Source organism: Malaya genurostris, chromosome 3 (assembly GCF_030247185.1).
Source record: "Malaya genurostris strain Urasoe2022 chromosome 3, Malgen_1.1, whole genome shotgun sequence".
Lineage (NCBI taxonomy): Eukaryota > Metazoa > Arthropoda > Insecta > Diptera > Culicidae > Malaya > Malaya genurostris.
Window position 1 is genome coordinate 155,918,896 of NC_080572.1, and position 17,348 is coordinate 155,936,243.

General features: G+C 37.2%; 1 protein-coding gene and 1 pseudogene across 1 annotated transcript in view; both read right to left on the minus strand.

Moving 5' to 3' along the window:
• The window catches only part of LOC131434926 (cytoplasmic tRNA 2-thiolation protein 1), a 57,631-nt gene that overhangs the window by 14,301 nt on the left and 25,982 nt on the right, over nucleotides 1–17,348 (minus strand). The gene's annotated exons all lie outside the window — the stretch shown is intronic.
• On the minus strand, nucleotides 3,921–4,096 carry LOC131439707 (U4 spliceosomal RNA; annotated as a pseudogene).

Genomic DNA, 17,348 nt, shown 5'->3' on the forward strand with positions numbered 1-17,348 from the left:
TTTAAAGTTGGACTCAAAACTATTGCAATTTATTCTTCATATGGCCATACGAATAGGTTTGGGTTATGCTGGTTCCTGAATACCGGCTCGGGAAGTACTTTAAATTACCCTAAACTCTAAAGTGGAACTTACTTCGACATATCATGGCATGTTTAATCGATTATCACACTTTTAGATTCAAATTTGATCCGATTTGCAGTTTCGACATTACAGAGTAATGAGTGATTAAAATCTCAATTTGCCGTTTAAAACGACGGTCATTAAAATAATGTCATGAAAACTTAAACACCGAAGAATATTCATGCAAAAAAACACATGCGGATTGATAAAAAAAAAGGTATCATCTCACTGCTAGGTGGATTAAACACGTTTTTAAAATTACTCTGATGATTTCAGAGATAATTTATAGAATATCATTTCTATTTCAAAGATATTAGTACAACTAAATACTTTTTTACAACATAACAATAACATAACATTACTCAACGGTTGCCTATAAAAATTCTTCGACTTTTGATTTCTTGCTCTGGATTGAAAATTTTATGATTTTCAGTATAAGACAGAATTTCTATAACATACTGTTGACAACAACTCCACCAAAACAAAATGCGTTGGTTTCAAGAACCAGCTTCCATAGCAGGGAGGTGGTGTATGTACGACGACACGACCTGCCACTCTTCTATCGAAACTGTACCCCTCAGTAACTGGTAATGTCAAAATGAAATCACCTGAACAACTATTAAAACTGGCAACACAAGTTGATGAATTATTGATTTTGAGTAACAATTATCGAAACCTTGGTTACCGCTTGTTGAAGACTTGAGGAATGTAAACAAAACTAACTCTGTAGCGAAACTTTTCATCAGTCCAATCATCGAAATTCAGTATCGAAATATGAATGATCAAACTGAATCGATCCGGTATATTCGTACTATTCTACGTACGAGATGCATAAAATTCGAGTGCAGCAAATCAAAGATACTTAAATATTTGAGCTTCATTTCTTAATCCATTCCAGAATCGCACTTCATATACAGGTACAAATACACCGAATTCATATTTGCTCTTTTCTAATGACTTTTTAAAGTACAACTATTTCAATTGTTCCACAAATCTTTGTATATTTGCCACTTCTGAGTTTGTTCCAAATCGTTTAACCCGCGTTACTGATCAGCGTACATGTTGTAAGACAATACGCCGTCATATTTTAAAGATTCGAGAAACTCCTCTATTTCTGTTCTGTTAGTCAGTAACTACGATTTCCCGTGAGGTGTCTGGAACCTGTTGAAGTAGTCGAATGTCAAGAATATCGGATACATTCAAACAATAATTTTCTTCGTTTGTTCCGTGCAGTCTGGCACGAAATTCCTAGTTTGATGACAATATATAATATAATACAATAATATGGTAATGATTCGGAAACTCGATTAGATATTCCTGAAAAGAATGACCGGCATTATGAATGAGTTTGATACCACTATATTACAGGGAGAGCTACTGGATAGCAATTATGATGATATAAGATGACGCATGTCTGTCATAGCACTACATCTAGTGTTAGATTTGTATAATGGGCACCCAGTCACTCAATTTTCCCAGAAATGGCTGAACGGATTTTTACAAACTCTTCAAATGATAGGTCTTATGGTCCCATAGATCCCTATTGAATTTTATCCCGATCCGACTTCCGGTTCCAGAAGTACAGGGTGACATGCACCAATCAAATGAAAAATAAAACTGTCACTCACTTTTCTCAGAGATGACGTAACCGATTTTCACAAACTTAGATTCAAATGAAAGGTCTTATGGTCCCATAGATCGCTATTGAATCCGATTCGACTTCCGATTCCGGATTAGCACGGTAATATGTGCAAATTTATGCAAATGAATCTCGGAATTTTATTAAAAAACGGAACAATAATAATATTAATAATAACAATAATAATAATAATGATGATAATAATAATAAAGTGACAATAAAAATAGTAGTGCACTTACCCCTCTCTCCTCCACCATATCGCAACTTACCAAAAGTCGAGTTATTACACAAAGTACCTCCTTTTCATCATTCTCCTGGGACGCCCCAGGGTTCTTCTACCTAAAATTTCCTCAGGCCTTCGATAACAGTTCCTTATTTCAACATTCTCGTTTCATTAAGCCCCCATCATGAAAATAAGATAAAATAAAGTCAGGTGTTAGTGAGTTTGTTGTATTATATAATGTAAAGTAAGGATGCGCATTCAACACCGGATTGTCCAGAGAACCCACAATATGTACGCAATGGCACGATTGCTTAAAATGTCTTCACACCTGACCGAATCAGTTTGCCGTCAATGCAATTTGTATAACATACACACTTAAAAAATGTTGCATCTTCTTAGATGCACATAAAAGGAGCGTCGCGATTCACTTACATTCACAAAACATAGCATGTAGAGATTAGTCACATAATTAACTTCACAGTTAATTTAACTGAAGTTTACATCGATACAGACGCAAAATTTATATTTACATGTTAGTAGATGTCAAGCGTAAATTTCATTTTTTCTAAGAGTGAAAGCACCGATATCGAACCGGATCGGAAAGGTTTGAAAGTTCCTTAACGGTTCATAAAATGTCAATCCACTCTTATTCCTGATCAGAGATGCCAGATCTGCAGATTTGTCTGTGAATCTGCAGATTTCAAACATAGAGCTGCAGACCCTTTTTGTTGTGCAGACTTTTGCAGACGAGTTTTTCGCAGACTTTCGTCAAATTTTACAAATTTTGAAATTGTCGCGACTTTTTTTTGTCAAGTCTGTTTAGCGTATACTTCATAGAGAAATTGCTGCCATACTTGCTAACTGCAGATTTGTTTTCGGATATACAGACTTTTGCAACGCTGTCTGAAGATATTTGAAATTTTTACCTGACATCTCTGTTCCTGATAATAATAAGTCCACTTTTTTTTAATTTTATTCTCCTGCTTAGGTCTAATGTGATATACGCAAAGCAAAGCCTTGGTATTACATTCCTGTAGTGGAATTTGGCCTTCTGTTTCAACATACTTCGCAGCCGATTCAGAGTATACAGACCCATTGCATGGTTGGTGCTACGAGCCTATTGACACAACGAATCGTTCCAGGTCGGGGCACGAACATACGACAACTGGTTTGTAAGACCAGTGCCCTATGCATTGAACCGCCAACCCGGGACATGTGATATACGCCCTTATTCTGAATAACGTCGTATCGATTTTACGATCGTATTTTATTTGTATTCTTAATAACGCTAGCAAAATCAAAGATAGCTAGGATTCGATCAAACCACATTCGATCGAAAAACCAATACGTCGCCATTCAGAATAAGGGTGATATTAATCACCCCCACACACCACGACGACACAAAAACACCTGAAATTATGTCGGTACATGAGTGGCCTAATAGTCCACCAAAATCACAATAGATTTCGCCTTTGCGCATAATAGCCCTTTCATAAAAGTCGCTCGGTCTACTTATCCCTTTGGCCAACTAGCCCCGGTCACCCCTACAATAGTATTTATTTTACTACCCCATATACTACCATTTATTTATTTATTCGTCAAACAAATGTAGACTACAGACAAAAAAGAAAAGGGGGATAATTGATAATACCGAATATCTTTCTCCGAATTGCAGAAATTTCTCTTTTCCTACCTTACTCCCTCGAGCTATTAAGAAAATTGTAATCTAAAATGTGTTTCGCCTTTTATGTTATTTTTCGTTCATAGGCTCAATTCATACGCTTTTCTTTTATTAAAAGTGTTTCGCCTTTTGCTAATAGTTCTTCTTATCTCACATGCTTTTTCACTTACTTAATTTTAGAATTTAGTAGTCTAATGAATACTATAAGCCTTTGGGGTGAGCTCAGTTTGTTCGCATCCTTTGTCTCTTTTTCGAATATGACTATTCATCAGCAAAAAAATTGTTCCTCTATCAGAATCGAGAATCAGATCCAATTGGCTCAAGTGGCACGTTCGTGTCTTGCCAAGGTATCTCATCAATTTCCTATTTCAACTAGCAATAATCGCACCTCGGTTGTACCTCATTGGTTACGATATCGCCACTGCGCAAAGCTATCAATTTCCTATTGAGAAGGAAAGGATAAAGGGAACATGGAAGGAAGTTGTGCAATCCTGGAAGAATGCAGAACGTGTGTACCACATTGGGTGAAAAACGATAGAATATCCTTTAGTTTTAGCTCCGCATACACAGTCTCAACCATATATGGAGGACCAAAAACCCGGATACGTAGTTGCGTCAATGCGGGACAGTTACAAATCAAATAATATGGAGTACTGTAATCGCATTCACAGAAATCACACGAACAATACTCAACACACCGAATAGTAGCCATGTGATAATTGAGTTTGCAATGTCCAGTCGGAGCTCTGTCCAAAATACTGCAATGATAAAAAACGCAGGAGACATTTTCACATTTTCAAATTTAAATCTGGTAAAAATGTTTTTGTCTGTACTCTGTCTTAATATTGACACTTTCGTTTTCGTACAGTTGAACAGTTGCGGCACACAAAGGTACTTGTGCCTCATGACAAGTAGCTATTTCATGAGACACAGAGTGGCACACTTAGGCTTACAGTATATTACGTGTTTTTGTCGTGAATACGACTTACTTTACTATGGGGCGCCTTTTCAAAATTAGCCATATGGAAGAATGGGCAGAACTTAATCGTGAATATCTCGAGTTGTATTAACGGCAGCAACATAATTCTTTCCCTATTTCAACAAAAATATGATCAGGAATTTAGGATAATATTTTGAACAGTGTGAGATAACCACAAACAACTCAAAAATTAAGTTTTTTGAAAATTTTAAAACAACGCGGAAATCTCTTTACTTTTGCTTGGGGTTTTCGCGCAAGGACGACGATTTTGAGGTAGTCAGGCACATATCTTCAACTGAACGTTATAAAAGGGGAACCGTGGTCGAAAATCGATCATTTCTCCTTGTGCGTTGGATGGAAGCAGACGTCGAGGCGAGAAGACGTATTCAAACAGCGGCATCGGAGAGTGCACCTTCTGCGTGATTAAAAACCTCGTAGTTCTCATTTGCCTTCCGGTCGTCAAGGCGAGCAGACGCTTTAAACCAGTTTCGCATCATTTGACACTGCGAGCGGATGTGTTGGTTTGTATGCAAAGCTTGTTTCAATTCAAGCAAGAACGATTGCATCAGCTGCTGATGGTTTGCATTGGTGAGAAGGAAAACAAGAAACGAAAAGTGGACAACATTATATAAAATCAGCCGTTCTAATGGCTCTAAATGTTATTTAAAGAACTAGTAAGATTACTTCTTTGCAAATCGAAAGTAGAAATCATCAGTTTAGTGAAAATCCAAAATAATTTGATTTGCTTCGTGCACTTTTCGCTGTGCAAAAATCGTTCGAGATAAATGTTCCGAATTGTGCTAATAATCGTAGAGAATTCCACAATTTGGTCCTGTACGGCATCTTGATAGTTTCTTTCAATGAAATATGCAAATCCGAAATGAGATAATCGACGTCAAAATTCGTTTAAAATTTTAGTAGTAAAAAGGGGGAAAGTTTCGCAATTCACACAATCGATCAACTATCAATTCGAATTCGAAAGTGTAAAGAAATCGTGTCAGTTTAATTCGTATTCTCGACATCCAGTTATGTCTTTGACATTACACACCCGTACTTTTTTTAAGACACAATATAGTTTGTGTTAAGCGATGTAGCCCAATCTTATGCTTTATCCAACTAGTTGAAAGTGGTAAAGCTGGTTCAAGACCAACGAAATCATTTGTTGCACCAGCTCTAGCCAACTCATCAGCTCATTCATTTCCAGTAATATCAGAATGGCCGAGTACCCATAAGAAGTAAACAGCATTTGAAATGCTGAGGTCTTCAATTTGAGTTCAACATGCGATCACTAGGTTCAACCGAGAACAATTCGAACTGAATGCGTTTAAAGCTGCCTGACTGTCGGGACAAAAATAAATTTGTTTGTCACACATTCTCTATTGAAGTGCCGATTGTATTCCAGACAGAATCGGGCAGATTTCTCTTTGGTACAGTACAGTACAGTATCTACCAAGTGAGCGAGACTGCTCTAGCTCATTTCACCACAACAGACACCAGCACGGCCAACCAACCGAGAACCGTCCGTATAACAAACTATGTGTTCATCAAATTGTCGTTCTAAATAACCAGACAACCATTCCGAGTAGGATAGCTCACATTTATTGTATTAAATAGAAAAGGCATGCGAGAGTTAGGTCACTAGGAGTGAGTGAATACTCATCCCAAGTAACCATTTAAAACCACAATCGAGTGTGCCTAGTAGCATAGTCTAAAGGGTTACTGTTCCAAAGTCCTGCAACCTTAAGACGGTATGCACAAGTTAATGCTTCTTGTTTAAGGAACACATGATTTATGCACAGTAGCGCCTCTAGAGCAGATGTAGGAGTTGTCATGAATACTCCTGTTATCGCCATTAGGATCGTGCTTTGGAGATGATTTAGATTTGACTGGACTGGTCCTTTCTGCCACAGAACATCCATATGCTAAAGTTGGTCTAACAATAGTTGTGTAGATCCAATGAATGCATCTGGGTTTGAATTCCCATGATTTTCCAAAAGCTCGCCTGCATTGGCCGAAAGCCATGCAAGCTCTTTTAATCCTGAAGTCAATGTGAGCAGACTAATTCAGTTTTGTCGTGAATACGACTTACTTTACTATGGGGTGCATTTTCAAAATTAGCCATATGGAAGAATGGGCAGAACTTAATCGTGAATATCTCGACTTGTATTAATGGTAGCAACATAATTCTTTCACTATTTCATCAAAAATATGGTCAGGAATTTAGGATAATCTTCTGAACAGTGTGCGATAACCACAAACAACTGAAAAATTAAGTTTTCTTGAACTTTGAAAACAACGCGGAAAACTCTTTACATTCGCTTGGGTTTTTCGCGCAAGGACGACGATTTTGAGGTAGTCAGGCACATATCTTCAACTGAATGCGTATAAAAGGGGAACCATGGTCGAAAATCGATCATTCGTCATCTAACACTCGATGTGGATAGACGAATAACCTACTACGACTAATTTCGATTTTGTTTTATTTTTTATTCGCAGTTGTCTACCTACCCAAGCTATGGGTAAAACGCGCCATAGATCCGAGAAGGATCCAAAGGATGCTAAGCGTCTGAAGCCAAGTGATGTACAGGTAAACGATCGTTTGATGAGTAAAAACCAATATGCTGATCTGCCAGTTGATGTCGAAGAGGAACTGCAGAAGAAGGAAAAAATGCCGCCTTTCTACCTGAAGGGCTTCCCACCAACTCTACGCTCGGATTTCAACACACTGATCAGCAAAGGACTACAGGCAACAATCCGTTTATGTACTGAAGGCTACAAAATAACTTCCGGCTTTGAACCACTACAAAGGAGTGGAATGTTATCTGCAGCAGACAAAAGCGGAATACTTCACACACGATATTGCCGCCAACAAACCTATGAAGGTTGTACTTCGAGGACTACCCGACATGATGGAAGCCGAACTAAAGCAGGCACTGTCGGAAGCTGGACTAAAGCCTATGATGGTGTTTAAAATGAAACGACATAATACGGACAAAAAGTTTAGACATCAACTGTACCTGATTCATCTGGAACAGGGGTTCCATCACCATGAGTCAACTGAAAACGATTAAATCGTTATTTCACATAATCATCGAATGGCAAAAGTATAAACCGGTACATCGGGATGTCACATAGTGCACGAACTGTTTAAACTACGGCCATGGAGCGAGGAATTGCCACATGAAAAGTCGGTGCGGGAAATGTGCCGAACCACACAATACCAACGATTGCCTACTAGATGACATCGCTGTAAAATGTGTGAACTGTGGTGGTGACCATCCATCCACTAGCAAATCGTGTCCCAAAGTGCTGAGTTCACAAAAATTCGACAACAGGCGTCCCGTAAACAATCAACGCGCAAGAATGTTCCACAGAAGGATGAAGTTAATTTCCCACGGCTCCCACCGAAGAGGGATATTCCGAATTTGCCGCCACTTCCTCGCAGCAATCCAAAAGATTCAGCCGCTGGATCACAAAAAGAATCTTCCTCAAAAATCCCTCCTGTATGGGGCAATAATCAACCCCAAGCAAAGGTTGACTCTGGTGATTTATTCACTGCTGAACAACTGATCGTCATTTTTGAAACAATGACAACAAAACTACGAAACTGCAGAACGCGGTTAGATCAAATCAACGCTTTAGGCAAATTCATCATTGAATATGCCATATAATGAGTTGGTTATAGTAAATTGGAATGCTTGCTCACTCAGGAGCAAAACTGCTGAATTGTCCGACTTTCTTCAAGATAAGAATGCCGATACTGCTATTATAACTGAAACTCATCTTAAACCTGAAATTTCTATTTTTAATTCCAATTACAGGATTCACAGGCTCGACAGGACAACTACCAGAGGAGGGGGAGTTGCCATTGCCGTTAAACGATCCATTCAGCACAGGCTTCTGTCAGCCTTTAAATTGCAACTTATAGAAGCCATCGGAATTGAGATTACAACGACGATGGGACCCATCATCATCATTGCAGCGTACTGCCCCAAACAAACCAATCTTCGAGATGGTACGTGTGCATCATTGAAGCGAGATCTGGCTATGCTCACTCGACGACAGAACAAATTCATCATTGCTGGGGACCTGAACACGGCATGAGCTGTGGGGAAACAAAAGACAGAATCGAAACGGATTCGTACTTGCCGAAGATTACGAAGCTGGACAATACAACATCCTCGCTCCGGATCAACCAACGCGACTTTCCAGAACAGGAGTTCATTCCATTTTGGATATATTCATCAGCAACATCGCCATAGACAGCTTTCCGGTTGTCTTCAACGAGCTCTCTTCCGACCACTTTCCAGTAATGTTGACGTTGGGATCTTCACCAGAAACAGTGCCTATTCAACCTCGGAGGTACTATTATCGCACCGATTGGGTCCAATTTCAACAAATCGTCGACCAACATATTAATATCGATCTGCCACTTGATTCCCCGATGGAAATCGATGCGGCCCTATCTTCCTTCCAGCATTCAATCACAGTCGCTCGTTATAGAACGGTTCCAGTACAACATATGCCGAGTTCCTCTCTTCAAATCGACAGTGTCACCAAGAAACTCATCCGACTTCGGAATATCTACCGGAGGCAGTATCAACGAACTGGCATCCTAGATAGGAAGACTTCTTATAACAACTTAACTAGAATAATCCAGGAAAGGATATCTGAGCTTCGCAACAGAAACTTCCAGCAAAAGCTTCGAGAAATTCTCCCACATTCAAAGCCCTTCTGGTCCTTAACAAAGGTGCTTAAGAAAAAACCGAAGCCTATTCCTCCTTTGATGTCACCCCAGGACGCAGCTGAAGGAATACCTTCAATCACACCAGTAGAGAAGGCAAATGCGCTACCCGAGTAAAGGCTAACATCAAAATTAGAACAAATTGATATTTGATTATGATAGCAACATCAGATTGAAATCCTAATATGATATCGACTCATCAAACTTTCAATTGATATCACATTGTGTTATCATTTTGCTGTTTAAAGGCAAAAGTTTTGTGAAACTCAAAAAATGAAAATATTAAAATCAACAACCTAGTGAATCCATTGCAATAGAGCAAATTCCAAATGGCAACACAAAAATACGAAGTTAAGTTTCAATGGGAGAATTATTCCTTCAATCCATTGTTGCCTTTTACAAAAATGCTTCGACATCCTGCCGAGATCCTGCAGTTGACCGCAACCATAACCGCGAAGAAACGATTTTTGTCAACTTTTACGCAAATAATGCTCTTTCTTTTTAACCACGAGAATATTGGTGTCAAACCACACGTCTGTGAGGCATTAGATAAATTGGCGATCATCGGTACCAGGTTTGTCTGAAGCAGGTCGATCGGAATAGTGGCTTTGGCATTCCCATCTCGCTGATCGTCTTCCGTAGAAGGAGCTTATTTCAGAATTTGATATGAGAAATATATTTGACGTCATCGACTTCCTTCTAGATACGTTAAGTATCCGATCCTGTAAAAGTTTCAGTTCAGTTTTAAAAAATGTTTCGACATTTGTAGTCATACGACGTCGCGAAGTTCATTCCAAAGTTTTTAGACCATTATTTTCAGTGCATCCAGAAATCGGGGACCTGGATGGCGAAAATAATCTACTCGCCAAATCCGTTCTGAAAATATCCATAACTTTATATCCAACAGTATGGAAAAATTCATTGTTTACGAAGTTCGAACATCGAATATTGAATGTCTCAGATTTCAGAACCTAGAGCTAATTCTTAACAACACTTTAGTGCCTTAAAAAGCCACCAAGAAAATATATGTTTAATATGTATATTCCTAAGTAGTCCACAAACTGTGTCGAAGAACCTCTTCAAACAATTCTCATTCCTATTTATAAATGCTTAGAACTTCATGTACTCACTAACGCTAGATACTATAAGAAGTATTTTATCAATCATCCAATAGATCTTGGAACCTTAATACACTTTTATAAAGAAACCGTCTAACTAAATCTTCATAATTTTGAGTTACACGACTAATTTCTTTATATTACATTTTGGTGGGGAAAGGGTTCCAATCAGCTTTTTACAGCCCTGACCAAAATGTGTTGCCCTCCCCGTTAATTTGTATCAGGCCGAATTAGCGCATGCGCGCCATATAAACGCCTCTTTCAATATGAGGAAATTATATTATTACCCAACAGTTTCTATTATTTATTCATGTTGGTTTTCTTACCTTTGTTCATAGTTTATATTCTGTTTTACCTCAATTCCAGTGTTCTATTCAGCTGTCACTCTTAAGTGTTTTTTGTTGTCATTTTTCACTCCGTACTTTTGCTGGCATGTTATGTTGTTGCCTCAAATGTAAAAGTTAGTTGTATACAGTGGTGTTTATGTTCTTACCAATATTCCTTTCTAATTCTTTCAGCTTTTTCGTATTTCTTGTTCCTCATCCAGTCATCCGTTTCCAAAAAAAAAAAACAAAAAAATTAGTGTTTCTTTGATCTTTGTAGAGCAGCTCATCATGGTTTGACGGATAAGAACTGAGGACATGCGTTTTTATTTAAATGATATTAACACTTGGGTTTTATTAGTATTGCTACAGCATGTTCACATTTCGTTATCTTCGGTTGATCCTTGATAGTATTACCATCCGTTCATGAACTTTTGAACATCTGGTGTACACTGACTCACAATCGAAATGTGTCACAACCAATTTGATGCAACGCACCCGAGAGAACGGTATAATGTATGTTGTACACACAAAAACACATACATACACACAGGCACACACGCATACACACATGCATATATACCTAAATGTATTCCACAAGCAAGCATCACAACATTGAGTTACTATTTCTATTCTAATAGATTCTAACTAAAATTTGTGTGCCTTTAGTCATCTCAATAGTAGAGTCACCATGTTATTTTACCGATTACTCGACTTTCAATAAATTTTTTGAGATAAAATCGAATACAAAATCTTTGCCTTGTCTGTAAGAAGCAATGGCACATAAAAGTAGTTCGGAAATGATTCAATATTGCTGTTTTAACGAAAAAACATAAAAAATGCTCCAAATTTCTTTACTCTTTCATTTACTCTTGAAATTAATCTATCAAACAGAGATAACAGATCTCACTCTAACTAATGGTTTTCGTACATAAAATGACTAATGGATTTGAGATGAATGGGGGTACCGTTACCCAATTTCTATCTCTTCTATTGGTCGATCGTTAGTCCTGAGCTGAAACGGTGGCCTTTATTACCGTTCTTGCATGCACTTACTCTTACATTTCATTCACACATCATCTCACGCATCAGGTCCCAAACGATACATCCTCACAATACAAACTGGATGAACATCCTTTGACAGCTATCAGTGGTTTGCTCATTGGTTCGGTCATTATTATTTTATTATATTCTACAATATTCTATTTCATTCCACAGTATTCCATGGTACACAAACCACCAATAAACGTCAAAGATGGACTCGATTTACTGTTCATTTATTGTCATCGTGTGGAACCCAATTGGGATACAATTACTCTACTTAATTTTCACTTCACACTGGTAATAAGGGCCGGTAGTATGAAAATAAAACATAAAAAAGAGCTCAGTTAAGCCCTACCGGCCTGTCCAACCCCGGATGTTGGAGCGTAATGCAATCAACATCTTATTCAAGTCGTTCCATATATTATTCATTTAATTCAATTATGAAACTAAAAGCTGTAACGTCTATCTTTATCAAATTGTAACGCTAATTGATTGTATGTGATGATGTTTGCAATACCGTCAAGCCCATCAACCAATGGGAGGGAATTTTAAGTTACACGACTAATTTCTGCATCAAATGATCGTAAATTATAAGTCTACACAAGAACTAAAATTTTTCTGAAGAGATTCTGGTTCTATCTGTGGTAAAGAAGCGAGATAATCGTTCATTGTTCCAATTAGTCGAAAAAACAAATGATCTGGGATACCTTATTGCCGGATTCCTAATTCACGTTCCCTGTGTTGTAGGAGACTTCACTGTAAAACGTTTGGTCTTCAGAGCCTCTCAATATTCAAAGTGATTACATGTGCAAGTTGTTTGAGATCAAGTAGATAACTCATTTTAATGTTATAATGTTTGAATGCTACAGCTTTGGATATGAGAAGGACAAAGAGAACATTTTTATACTGTTATCAAATAGCCACACTGCTATTCACGGAAGCGACGCAACGAGTGTGCATTGACAGAAACTACCTGCACACATCTTTGTGAAACAACACTGCTTGTCATATAACCGAACATTTTCCGTTTCCTTATAGCTTACTTACAGTCCATAGCAATCGCAAAAAATTCGCATTCCAAATCACCTAACTTCGAAACCGGATTCTCTCCGCGGTAGTGTGGAGATTGCATAAAATCTTTTTTCTTGCTTGCGACTAATATGGAGATTGCATAAAATCTTTTTTCTTGCTTGCGAGTAATATCGCCTAATTGTATACTACCCCGGACCTTTTATGGCTGTTCTATTTATAGATTATGCTCGTGACGTGTCATTTCGAGAAAATCTACATCATATTAAGTTTTCAATGTGCTTTCACTGAGAGCAAAACTAGTTTTCAGTTTGATGTCACACAGCATTTTTTTTGCTTTCGATTTTGATCTTTTAACCGTTAAAACGACCAAAACGATAGCAAATTAAGTAATCGATATATACGATCAAATTGAGTTTTCTTTTTGATCTCACACTCTACTCGGGTTCCCTACCCTGCACATGAGCGTGTGCTATTTGTGTAGTCCACCTACTGACAAGAGACAATACAAGAGCGGACACTGGTGCTTAAAAATTATATTATATTAAATTTAAAAAAAAACTGACACTCAACTCAGCACGTGAGCTAGCACATGAGTCAGCTCACGAGCTAGCTCCCCATTCCAGCTCATGAGCCAGCATCGCGAGCTGGTTCTTCGAAGTATACGACTCTCGATCTAGTAGCAACACAACAGCAACATTTTTGAAAAGGTACAGCACAGGACTGTATGAGAACTGGCTGGTTTGCTGGGTCATCACTGGTTAAAACCTCTATAATCTAGAACAAAGAAAAAATATACTAAGTCTTAGCTTCAATTTCACATTATAGTTAATTAGTTTAAAAATTGTAGTAACTTAGCTAAGAAACATGAGATTACGAAGACGAACTACGGGGATAACAGAAAAAAGTGTTATATCATAGGATATTTCTAGCAAATTTTCAAATATTTATTCCAGTTTGCCAAAATAATGGGGGGAGGGGGTCATGGCCACTACAATAAATCTTTTGAAGGGGCAAAAAGTGCTTTGCCCCCCAATAGATTTTTTTGTGGGTTTACCGGTCGGGCAGCTGAATAGCGCAAATTCTGAACCGGGCCCATTTATGGATCCAGGATATACAATATCAATTCCACGCCTGACGATTTAGTCTATTTTGACCAACTGAACACTGGCGTTGGCCAGGAATTGTGCATTGATCCTTTCACCATGCGCAAGTGCGTTGCTGAAATATTTAAAGAATATATTAAATACTAATTATACATACTAAATATGGCTTGATGGTGTACTTAATCTACAATCTTGAAAGAGGAAATAAATGTATGTTTTGCATTTGCATAGTAAAATATAAGTGATGAATGATGAATGATGAGTGAGTGGAGTATTAGTATGGATCTAAATAAAAGTAACGAATGTCTGATAAAGCACCAAGCATACTACAATGTAATCTAAGAGAAAGCTACTTTCAACATGCAACTAAACAACAATGTGTGGAACTTTCGGACGCAGTTATCCACGCCATTTGCGGTTAAAAGTGCAGCATTTGTTGTAGCATGGACAATGCCTGACAAGTTTGGCACACTCAGAAAAAGGAACATATCCATTTTATTGCTCCCATTCTGTGTATTGTTGCCTCTTCTTGTCAGACATTACCCATGGGACCATTAGTGTGCATCCTTCTCCATTGAGACAAGCCCTGAGGCCGTGACAGCATCATTCAATCTGTCTCAAGGTTGTGCTAACGCCCAGGGTGAATCAAATGCCAGAGATTATTGATTCTAAAATGTTTTCATTGAATCAAACATTTTTTACTATATAGTTGATTTTGTGATATTTAACACAACTTTTACTGAGATTTAATTTTGTTACATCATTCAAACGTCTTTCGAGGAATTAATAACTTTCGAAGTAGTTGACGAATTTAAATTATTTGCACTATTGAAATCGTTCGAATTGTGCGATACGAAGCAGAGGAGTCAATACCGCAACCGTGCTTAGCTGAGCGCATAAAATGCATTCAATAGTAATTAAACATTTAATTTACAAACTAGTCAGAAAAATGTTTTAATCGCAATTTATTGAATTTAAAAAAAAACATCATTGATTGTATTTGATTCTAAGTGAAGTGAAGTAAGATCCAGGTGGAAATTAAATATATTTTAATTTAAAGCACGATATATTTAAATTTATTGCTCATTTTATTATTTTCTGTGCACGCAAAAATAAAAATTATTTACTGTGAAGTAAATATTAAATGTATTTGAATCAAAGGGAAATGAAAATAATCGCTGATTCAAAATAAAATATCTTTGAATTCAAAGCGTAGTATATTAAAAGTTAGGACGTAAAGTAATCATTAACGAAAAACGCTACGAAAATAAAATTGAGAATCGGATTTCTTTCAAACCTTTCCCAATCACTGGAACTGTTCTCCCATTTTAACTATCCTGGTATTTGATTACACTACTCAGAAGACAATTTGATTGAACGTTTTTTATTTACACTTTCCTTTTCCGATATAGATATATTTTTAATTTTACCCGTATGTCCTTATATCGCAAGCATACTATCGCAATATTTTATATATTTTCGTTGAATTCGTTCGCCCGATAAAGATATAAGATGTTAAAATCATTATTTCTTTCTAAGAGATTTCCCTCTCGTATGTAATAATCATACGAATTGCAAGGACAAGTTTTGATAAATCGAATTTTGTTTACTATTAACTAAGTGTCTCTTAACAATGCCCAAAACTGTTCTTCAAGTTAATTTTCTGTTACACAACTGACAGTTCGAAGTCATACTACCCATCGAATTAAAAAAAAAACTGCTACGACCCGAACTAACTCACTTAGGGACCGTTCATAAACCACGTAGACCAAAATCTGGTATTAATAAACCCCCCTCCACCCTCGTAGACTTTCCAATTCCAAGTGAAAAATTTTGATCATTACAAAATCAGCCCTACTAACATCGGTCCTTTAACGATTTCTGAATTTCCCTGGACATTTCACTAGTCAGAACGCTCATGGATTGCAGAAGCAATTGACATCATCTTAATTTCTTCTTTCACTGCTTGATTACGTTGTGACTAAATAATAATCGGACAGCATAAAAATTGAAATAAATTCATATATTCCAATAAACTTAAAATCCGATTACTTTTTGCAAAGAATAATGAGCTTTATCAATTTATGTTAGTACTCTCTTTTATTTTTTCACTTCTATAGGGAACAGAAAAATGAAAGAAAAAACAATATAGTCGTCTGTCTTTGAGTATACTTCTACTTGGTCATAGAACTACGGAGTATCTCATTTGATAATCACTTTCACATTACAGATTACTGCCGATGAAGTTTTTAGTCAGCCTGTCAAGGTCATTCGACGTGACAAATTGCAATTCTGCTCTCAAGCATCATGCATTTGGTTGAATATACAATTTCAACTGTCTTTTTGATCAATCAAAGGAAACGCGCGGCCAGCTAATTGAACTAAGTTAAATTGCTTGAAAAATGAAAAATTATGAGACTACGTAGACTTTAGGCGAAACTCCCCCTCCCATTTGTAGACAAACGTAGACTTTTGTCAGAGCCCCTCCCTTCCACCAGTTAGTCTACGTGGTTTATGTACGGTCCCTTAGACAAAACAATGCGCATCTTCTTCGCATCGTAGATCTTGCGGTAATTCGATCCCTGGCTAAACACATACAGTTACTCACAACATTGATCGTAACACGTATGATGCTACAATTTATTGCAGTTTCTTACTGTTGCTAGCTAGTTTTTGATTTATTTTGAAGTGATTTTGCAATGAAAATTGTTTTCCTTATAGTTTCCGTATATCGCATTTTGGTGGGGAAAGGGTTCCAAGCAGCTTTACAGCCCTGTCAAAAATGTGTTTCCCTCCCAGTTAGTTTGTATCAGACCGAATTAGCGTATGCGCGCCATATAAACGCCTCATTCAATATGAGGAAATTATATTATTACCCAACAGTTTTAATTATTTATTTATGTGGGTTTTCTTACCTTTGGTCATAGTTTACATTTTGTTTTACCTTAATTCCAGTGGTTGTATTCAATTGTGTTTCGTAAGTGTCTTTTGTTCTATTTTATTTCCATTCCGTACTTTTGCTGCTAAGTTATTTTATTCACTTAAATGTAAAAGTTGGTTGTGTGTGTGTGTTTTTTTCTTACCCATGTTCCATTTTTATCTAAGATTTTCTAAGAGTGTTAATAAAATTATTTTCCAATTTTTCAGCTTTCTTCTCTCAGTCTTCATTCTTCTCTTTCTTCATTCTCAGTCATCCATTTCCGAAAAAAATGGATTAGTGGTTTTAAATAACATCTTTGTAAGGCCGGTCATGATGGCTTGACGGAAAAGAACTGAGGACATACGTTTTTATTTAAATTATATTGACACTTGGGTCCCATAAGTATTACTACAGCTTGTTCA